This window comes from Xenopus laevis, chromosome 9_10S (assembly GCF_017654675.1).
Source record: "Xenopus laevis strain J_2021 chromosome 9_10S, Xenopus_laevis_v10.1, whole genome shotgun sequence".
Lineage (NCBI taxonomy): Eukaryota > Metazoa > Chordata > Amphibia > Anura > Pipidae > Xenopus > Xenopus laevis.
The window spans coordinates 24,635,168-24,644,146 of NC_054388.1; the positions used below are offsets into that span (position 1 = coordinate 24,635,168).

At 40.6% G+C, this 8,979-nt stretch overlaps 1 protein-coding gene across 2 annotated transcripts in view; it reads right to left on the reverse strand.

Moving 5' to 3' along the window:
- Nucleotides 1-8,229, reverse strand: part of notum.S (notum, palmitoleoyl-protein carboxylesterase S homeolog) — a 59,792-nt gene extending 51,563 nt beyond the window's left edge. The window contains exon 1 of one of the 2 annotated variants that reach the window (XM_018238341.2): nucleotides 7,581-8,224. The gene's annotated coding sequence lies outside the window, so the exon portion shown is untranslated. Of the gene's footprint in view, nucleotides 1-7,580 lie in introns of both variants that reach the window. The other variant, XM_041578176.1, reaches the window with a different exon arrangement.
- Between the last annotated feature and the right edge of the window lie 750 nt (nucleotides 8,230-8,979).

The window sequence follows — 8,979 nt, forward strand, 5'->3', positions numbered from 1 at the left end:
GTAATTTTGGTTAACTCCTTTTTTTCTTATGTATTAAATATATTTTGTTAATTGAGTGTGCAATTTCTGGGTTACTTGCATGTTAGTTTTGGAGACCCTTAGGGTAAGACTCCATGGGAGATTTCTGTGCCATCCGACGCACTGGCGTCACCTCGGATACGACAGAAATAAGGTAAGTAATAGCATTGTTGGATAGTGTCACAGCGTTGATCCGATGTGACACGACATTTCCATCTCATATTATTTCTGTCGCATCTGACATGACGCCTGTGTTCTTGCGCAGTGCGTCGGATCGCGTGGAAATCGCCTGTGGCGTTTCCTATTGATTAGCACCTCGAGGTATCATTTTAAGGGTGTGCGCCTTCTTTCCCAATATTTTTGCAACACAACAAGGATCGGCTCCACAATAGAAAAACTAATATAAAACTGAGTGTAAACAAAAAATTTATTTGAAGACTTCAGAATATCCCACTATATGTAATATAGGTTTAAATGTAAATATGCAGACAAATATACAGTGCAAACAAACATCAGAAAGGGGATTTTAATGCTGCATACAATACTTTTTCTTTTTCTTTTATAACCTCTATGTGGTGTATTTAGTGCAAGAGTCTCATCCCAACTGTTGCCCCTCATTCATACATGTTATTCAACCCACTGCCCTCAGTTTTGTGAGACTGCAACATCCATCGCCCTTACTGAACACAGTAGAGACATTGAGCTGGAATGCTTTCCTTTGGTGATCACCAACTAGGGTTGAGAAAAAAATAAAAAATCACCCCCACCAAACACCCACACCTTACTTCCGCCCTCCATTTATAGTCCCGTGCCCCCTGCCTCGCCAATGATGTCACAAAAGGGAAGGCTGAGCAGGTTCGTGCCTATAAAACCAGAAGCTGTAAGTTGGCAGTGTAAGGTCACAGTGTGGAGAGCAGGCAGGAGAGCTCAACCCGCACCCAACTGGAGCAGCGAGGTCGACCCTAACCCGCCCGAACCGCAGGTATTGTGATGATGCATACATCACTAATCAATTAAACTATTTCTGAATCTTTAAGGTTTTATTTATGTCTTAACTTTTGTCAACCCCCCCCCCCAAACTCCCCCTGGAACCCAAATGCAGAGGACTACAGTTCAGCCAGAGCTGGGGGACTGCACTGTGCTCTCATTTTCAGTTATGTTGCTCCTTTCTTTAAATTAAATGCTTTCTGGCACTTCACTTTCCATTGTTTCCTTAAAGGAACAGTAACACCAAAAATTTGTGTTTTAAAGTAATGAAAATATCATGTAGTGTTGCCACGCCAAAATGTGGCGGATCTCTACACGTGTGTCCATAGCCTAAAACTGATCTGTTTGCTTCAGAAACACTACTATAGTTCATATAAACAAGCTGCTGAGTATCAATGGCGGCAGGCCCGGATTTGTGGAAAGGCCACCAAGGCCCGGGCCTAGGGCGGCAGGATTTTTGGGGGGCAGCATACTGACCAACCACACCCACATTGGTTCATAACACTGGTGATGCGCAAGGAGATACAATAATTTCCTGTGCACCAATCCCCATTGCTCCGGTCCAGATGATGGAAATTTGCCCAAATAAAGGTTGTGGTGAATGGCAGTGGGCCTAGGGGCGCCCACTATGTAAATCCGGCCCTGAATGGCGGAAATTGAAAAAAGTAATCAAATTGCACTTGCACACCCTGGCCTTCTCGAATGGTGATACCTAGTGCACAGCAATGGAGGAATCAGCTACCTCACTTCCAACGGATCCAGCATGCTGCAATACACTTAATAAATTAGCAAGGTTTATCCTGCTAGTATCACCTGTGTGCCAGTGAAATTTCCGTTGGAAATTGAAAAAAGGCTATTTGGCATAGGATAAATAGTAGATAACCGATAACATTATGTTCTACAGAGCTTATCTGCTGTGTAACTTGAGCCTTTTCTCGTTTGAATAGCTGCCCCCATGGCTACACAGCAGCTTATTTATATAAACAATAGTAGTGTTTTTAAAGCAAACACAGCAGTTTTTATTAGTGCAGGGCAACACTGCATTATATTTTTATTACTTAACCAATTTCATTTATGATGTTACTGGTCCTTTAAATATTTTTAGTTATGAAACAATTGTCAGAACACAGCTATACAGTAATTACCTTACAGCAACAATCACAAAAAACTGATTGTAGACTGCATGTTGCAGGATTAAGTAAACAAGGGCCTGGGTGGGGGAAAATATATAAGGAAAAACTTTAAAGCTGGCCATAGATGCAAAGATCTGATCGTACGAATCGAGGATTCGTACGATTTTCGGAACGTGTGTGGAGAGTCCCGACATTTTTCGTCCGGCGGAGATCGGTCGTTTGGTCGATCGGTCGTTTGGTCGATCGGTCGATAATATCTCTGCGTGTATTGCCGATCGTACGATTTTCAGTGGGAGACTGTCACTAGCTTTGGTTGGACATAGATATCGTACGATTGCTGTCAGGGGCAGAACATTGCTGATCTGTTCTTTAACTAATCTGACTGGTAAGACTTTGATCTGAATGGTTAGTGGCGGGTCGGGAGATGGGAAAGTCCGATCGTACGATGATTCGTACGAACGGATCTTTGCATCTATGGCCAGCTTAAGGCCTTTCACATTTAAAAGCTTTTGTTCTGGACTCCCATATATTGTGCCCACTTCTCTTTGCTTCACTTTAACTTCCTTTCACTTTCCCTTACCCTCCCCCTCATATCCTTGCGGTTCTGGGTGTTACCACATAGCTTTGATCTTTTTGTAAGAAGCTTCTTTTTCTCTCTTCTCTCAAAGCAGTAGGATCCTGGGGTGGGGCTAAGGACAACATTTTGCATGTGCAAGTATGAACCCAGCCTAAAATTGCCACTCAAAATTCTAAAATAAATAATGTATACAAATTGTATACAAATTAACGATTTAATCTAAATCCACTGAGAAATAGTACTTTTAATAGTTAATGAATGAAGCAGAAACTAGTCCCAGTGATATAATAAGGAATGACATCGAAGCAGGATAATTTAAGTTGCCCCTATTAAATAGTGTGACACAAACATATATACAAACCACTTCCCTGGTCCTTTACCCTAGAACAGGCATGTCCAAAGTCAGGCCCGGGGGCCAATTGCGGCCCATTTTCAAATTTCCACCAGCCCTCAGCCTCCATCATGAAATTAATAATAATAATGTGGCCCGCCAGCACAGTGCGATCAGAAATCGTGTAGCCGTAATATTTGGGCACATTAGTGAAATGATCTGCCACTTGGTCTATACTACTGCCTGTGTACTACTGTCTGTGTGCTGAAGGTGTTCGCAATAGATACATACTGGCATGTAGTGACGCACTGCTCTTGCATACTTCTAGGCAGATCATTTCACTAATGTACCCAAATATTACTGCTACGCTATTCCTTGTTTAAATTAGTTAAATGATGTTACTGGTTCAAAAAATGTTAGGCTGAATGGTCGGCCCTCACACATTTTCACCTCATCAAATCTGGCCCTCGTTGCAAAAAGTTTGGACACCCCTGCCCTAGAAGTTCCCTGCAGCTCCTACTATGCCCGTCTAGAATTGCCAGCCCCCAAACCATGCAAATCTCTCCTATGTGGGTGACATTTAGGGGCAGATTTATCAAAGGTCAAGGTGAATTTTCAATGAGAAAAATTTGAATTTCAAGCTATTTTTTGTGTACTTCGACTAGGGAATAGTCCAAATTCGATTTGAATTTGAAAAAATTTAAAAAAATTGTATATTAAAATTTATCATGTACCATCTATTTAAAAATTCGACTTGACCATTCGGCATGCCGAATAGCTGTTTTAGCCTATGGGGGACCTCCTAGAACCTACTTGGAGTCAATTGGTGGACTGAAAAATCAAGTTGTTTTTTTTTGGAAAAACTTCAAATCGAATTTGATCGAATGTACTATTCTTCGATTCATAAGGACCTATTTGATCAAAAACAGGCCTATACGACCAAAAAAAAAACCTTTGACTTAATTTAGGTTGGTCTTTTTGAATTCGAATTTTGAAGTTTTTCCAATTCGAAATGATACCCTTGATAAATATGCCTCTTATTGATCACTCTATTGATTGATTACCGAGGAACACAAATAGGGGGTTCGAATGAAAACTGTAGCAGGGGATGATGGTGGGGAAAGGTAGCAAGTGAATTGAAAACACTTTAATGTGGCAGGTTCTGCTGATATTCAGCACACAAGAGAAAATACATTTAATATATATGAAACAAGTGTTCTGTAAATGCTGTGAATGGTGTCAGGATATACTAACGGGCAGAAGGATAGTTTCTGCTAAGACAGTTTGCTGCTGCCAATGAAAAACTGAATTTTATAAGGAATGCAAACTTAACCTATAAAAGGGGGCCCTGTCATCCCAAGAAGTAATTTCAAATCCTATTTTATGATGTCATTCAAGAAAAATAAACTTAACTCACACTACATACACTATTTAAATTGTGTTTCTTTTAGTCTTAGACTCAAATAAAGCAAACAGCTGCCATTTTGTGGACACTTATTAAGACAAGCTTTGCATCATGCCAATGCCCATGCACTGGCTTCACAATTACATGGCAAGAAAGGTGGGGGAATGTGATGTCCCCTTGAAGGATAAAGAAGGGTTAAAACTAAGTAAACTTTATCAGAAAGGTCTATGCAAATACACAAGTAAACCCTCTGTCCCTAACCTGAACCTCCAGGACACAGGCTTGAGCCTGCTCAGTTTGGTCCTCTGTCCCCAAAACTACCTCCTCCCCTTGCTGCTGTAATCTGAGCCCAGAGTTATGAATGAGAGACTCAAACAAGAAGTTATGTGACACCAAGCCAATGTTGCAAGCTGCTATCCTAAACAAGCAGAAAGCTTCTGGAGCGGTTTACTTAGGTATGGTAAAGCATTCTACAGAATAAAAATAGCCACAATAGTGCAAGCTAGAATTCTAATCTACTGGCAATAAACTGGCTTGGTAGCTTTCCTTCTCCTTTAAAAGGAATTGTTCAGTATAAAAAACTGTGTAAATAGATAGGCTGTGCAAAATAAAAAATGTTTTTAATATAGTTAGTTAGACAAAAATGTAATCTATAAAGGCTGGAGTGACTGGATGTTTAACATAATAGCCAGCTTCCTGCTTTGCAGCACTCTTTCTTTTCAGTAACCAATCAGTGACTTGAGGGGGCCATATGGTTTGTAACCACTTGCTTTTGAATCTGTCTGCATGCTACGGATCAATTGCAAACTCACAAACCGTTATGTCCCATGTGGCCCCCCTTCAAGTCGCTGACTAGCTCAGATTTAGAAAGCTGAAAAGCAGGAAGTTATGTTCTGGCTATCTATCCAGTTTTTATTTTTACACTAAACTGTTCCTTTAAAGATACTGTAGATGCACAAAAATATGGCTAAAACGTTTAGCGTTGTCCTTTCCACTGGTATACTTATAAACTTTCACAGGCATATTCTAATCTACTTTACAGCAGCATAATGAAGCATAACGGATAGTCAACTCTAAAACGCCCAACATAGTGGTTCACCCCAGATGCCCTGGCATTCCCTGGCCATATTCACCCTCAATGTACTGGCACCCCTGGGTACACTCAGCACATCTCTGATCACAGGAGCATACTGATGCTGACACAATCAACCTACATCTCTAGCATCCTGTGGCACATGTTTTCAATGCACCATAAAGGACAGAATCATCCTTTCTGACCTGGTACAAGATGGTACAGTTGTGAGGCTCATTCTGGGTGGTGATGCCCTTTAATGAATTCACACCTATCAGGCATCTTCAGCCCAATTTACTAGCATAATCATCCCAAATGCACTGACATAATCAATAACTTGAAAATCATAAAAAATAATCACCAGTAATATACAATACTTTTGCATCCGCAAAAAAAAAAAAAAAAAAATCATCCAACCCTGGTACAAGTAATCGCACACTGAATATGTTCCCTGGTGCTCTTGTCATTTGGTACAATTATCCCTAATTACCTGTATCCACTAAGCAAAATCATCCCTATAGACCCGTTACCCACTGTGCACTTTTATTCTTAATGTGCTGACACTCACGTGACAATTATTTCAAATTCACTGCACCCTCATGGCATGTTTTCCTTACATGCAAATGAAAAATCCCATGATGTAACAGTTTTATTGCAACCTGATAGCATTTTACTATCACTATACTGTACACTGACATAGTTTGTATATGTACACTACTTAAAGGAGAAGGAAAGGCTAAAATTAAGTAAGGTTTATCAGAAATGTCTATATAAATACACCAGTAAACCCTAAAAGTAATGCTGCTTTCAGTCCTCTGTCAAAAGAAACACAGCATTTCTTTCCATCTATTGTGTACTCATGGGCTTCTGTATCAGACTTCCTGTTTTCAGCATAAACCACCAGCGCTTGGACTTGAGCATGCTCAGTTTGCTCCACTCTCCCTCGTCCCTTTTCCCCCCCTCCCCTCCCTGCGGTTATCTGAGCCCAGAGCTATAAGTGAGCAGGGAGAGACTTGTGCAGGAAGTGGTGTCACACCAAGCTAATATGGCAGCTGCTATCCTAAACAGAGAGAGCTTCTAGAGCGGTTTACTCAGGTATGGTAAAGCATTCTGCAGAATAAATATAGTCTTATAGCTTGCACTATTGTGGCTAATTTATTGGCAATAAACTTCTTCAGTAGCTTTTTCTGTACCTTCTCGGGATACAATGGTACTGCAGGAGACAAAGACTCTATAAATATATTTAAAATAATACCCTGAGTGCCAACAGACCAGCAGTCTATTTTATTAAACAGGTTTAGCATCAGATAAGTTTTTTGGGGGAAAATAACTTGCTCTTTTTAATAGGCAATAATAATGTATAAGTCGTTATTAGGCAAACACGTTTTAAAAGGGAAGGAAATAGCACCCTCTTCCAATTTATGATACATTTAAGTAATTATTTAATTGGATTAATGTATTGATCACATTTCACCTTTGCAGTAAAGATATGAAATCTAAACTATGCCAGCAGAAGGTCCCCTAATTCTAATACACGTATAGGATCGGTTATCTGGTAACTCATTATCCCGAAAGCTCCAAATTGGGGAAGGCCATCTATCACAGATTCCATTTTAATTGAATTATTCACATTATTAAAATAATTTACTTGTTCACTGCAGGAATAAAACAGGACCTTGCATGTGATCCCAACTAAGATCTAATCAGGCAAAACAATATTGGGTTTATTTAATGTTTTTTTTTTTTTTTTAAGCAAACTTAAGGAATGCTGATCCAAATTACAGAAAGATCCCTTATGTGGAAAAACCCAAGCATTCTGTATAAATTGTCGCATACCTGCAGTAACACATCCTGCAGAACAAAAAAAAATAAAAAATCAAGGCACTTTTCCCTAATATGCATTTGGTCAATCCTTCAAAGGAGAAAATCCGAAGCAGAACTGTTGCCCCCTAGTTAAAAACATCCTACAAAAGCTTCTCTGTTGGTATATGTTACCAATTCAGTCAGATAAATTAGGAAACGGGTGCCCCCTAAATCCCCAGAGTACTACAATTTACCTTCAGGATTCTACTGGCTCCAATGGGTGCTGGGTTAGTCCAAGGTGAACCGTTGTGCAGGGTCCTGAATGAAAGCGTTCAGTGGCACACCATCATCCGTGCCCACTGACCGAAACAGAAGAGAGGCAGGTGCAAGTAATTCCACTGAGGCAAAGAAGACACGTAGGGAATCAGTAAACTGCTCCCTCTGAAGACACACAAATTCACCTTGTGGAAGTTGGAATGGAGCAAACTGGAACCCCACTTGATAAACCTCAAGTGTAGAGTACAGGGGCAGAGAGACAAATGAACCAGGCAGTGAGGCTCACAGAACAAGTTATCTCAAGGAATTGCAAGGGAGGAGTGGGATTTTAAATCAGCCGCCCCCCCAATAAGTTAAAATCTAAAAATTTCCATTCAAAAAGACGTTTAAAGTGAAGTCACTCGGGGCTCCGCTCACTGATCAATGGCAAGAAATCTGAGATGCGTTGGAAGTTTCAAGGAGCCGAAACTCCTGCAGATTATATCAGCGCGTCCCACATCCGTCCCAAGGGCTGAAGGAATGAGATCAAGAGGAGGGCTCCAGAGGGAGGGCCAAAGGAACGAGAGACCAAAAGGGATGATTTTACTAATGAAGTTTTGGGAGGAGGAAGGGGGTTGGAAAACCCTACACAAAAGATAGTTCTGTTCAACAGGGAGGAGATGCAAGTGTGGTATCAGTTATGCAGTTTGGAAAGTCCCGTCCGCAGCACCACACACCTTTGTCCATAAGTGCACAGCACAGATATTTAGCAGAGGATGCACCCACAGAGGAACATTCAAATTCGTTTAATTACGTACATTTCTTACTATTATTTTCATTATTAGCAGCTCATTAACTTTACGACGAGCTAATTAGCAGGAAGACAAAACAAAATGTATAATATATTTTGAGTTGATACAGCAGTATATGTGTTTGTAGATAACTTACCCCTGTTTGATCGCAAGCTATATTGGCCACTCCTCCTACAGTACATATTTTTATATATATATACATTTTTTAGGGGTTTAACTTGATATACAATTGTCTTTTTTCAACTTAATTACTTGTATTAGTAATTAAAGGTGGCACAACTATCTATACAGCAGACCCCATGGTTATTGGGGGCCTGGACCGTGGAGTCTGCTGTATTTCATTCCCCCCCCCCCCAGCACAAACAGTCCCTTCTTCCCCAGCCAAACCAAGTTACGCTACTGCATAGAATGGGCTACACAATGTGGTCTCCGAGCAAAATGGATGTACACCATACACGTGGAATGGCCAACAGCAAAGGTCCAGATTGCAGAGCAAAAAAGGATCTGCAGATCCTTTACTTTGTCATCTGCCAATGTGCTAGCTGAATGCATTGGCAGATTACATTTTAAAACATGTTCAGTCATC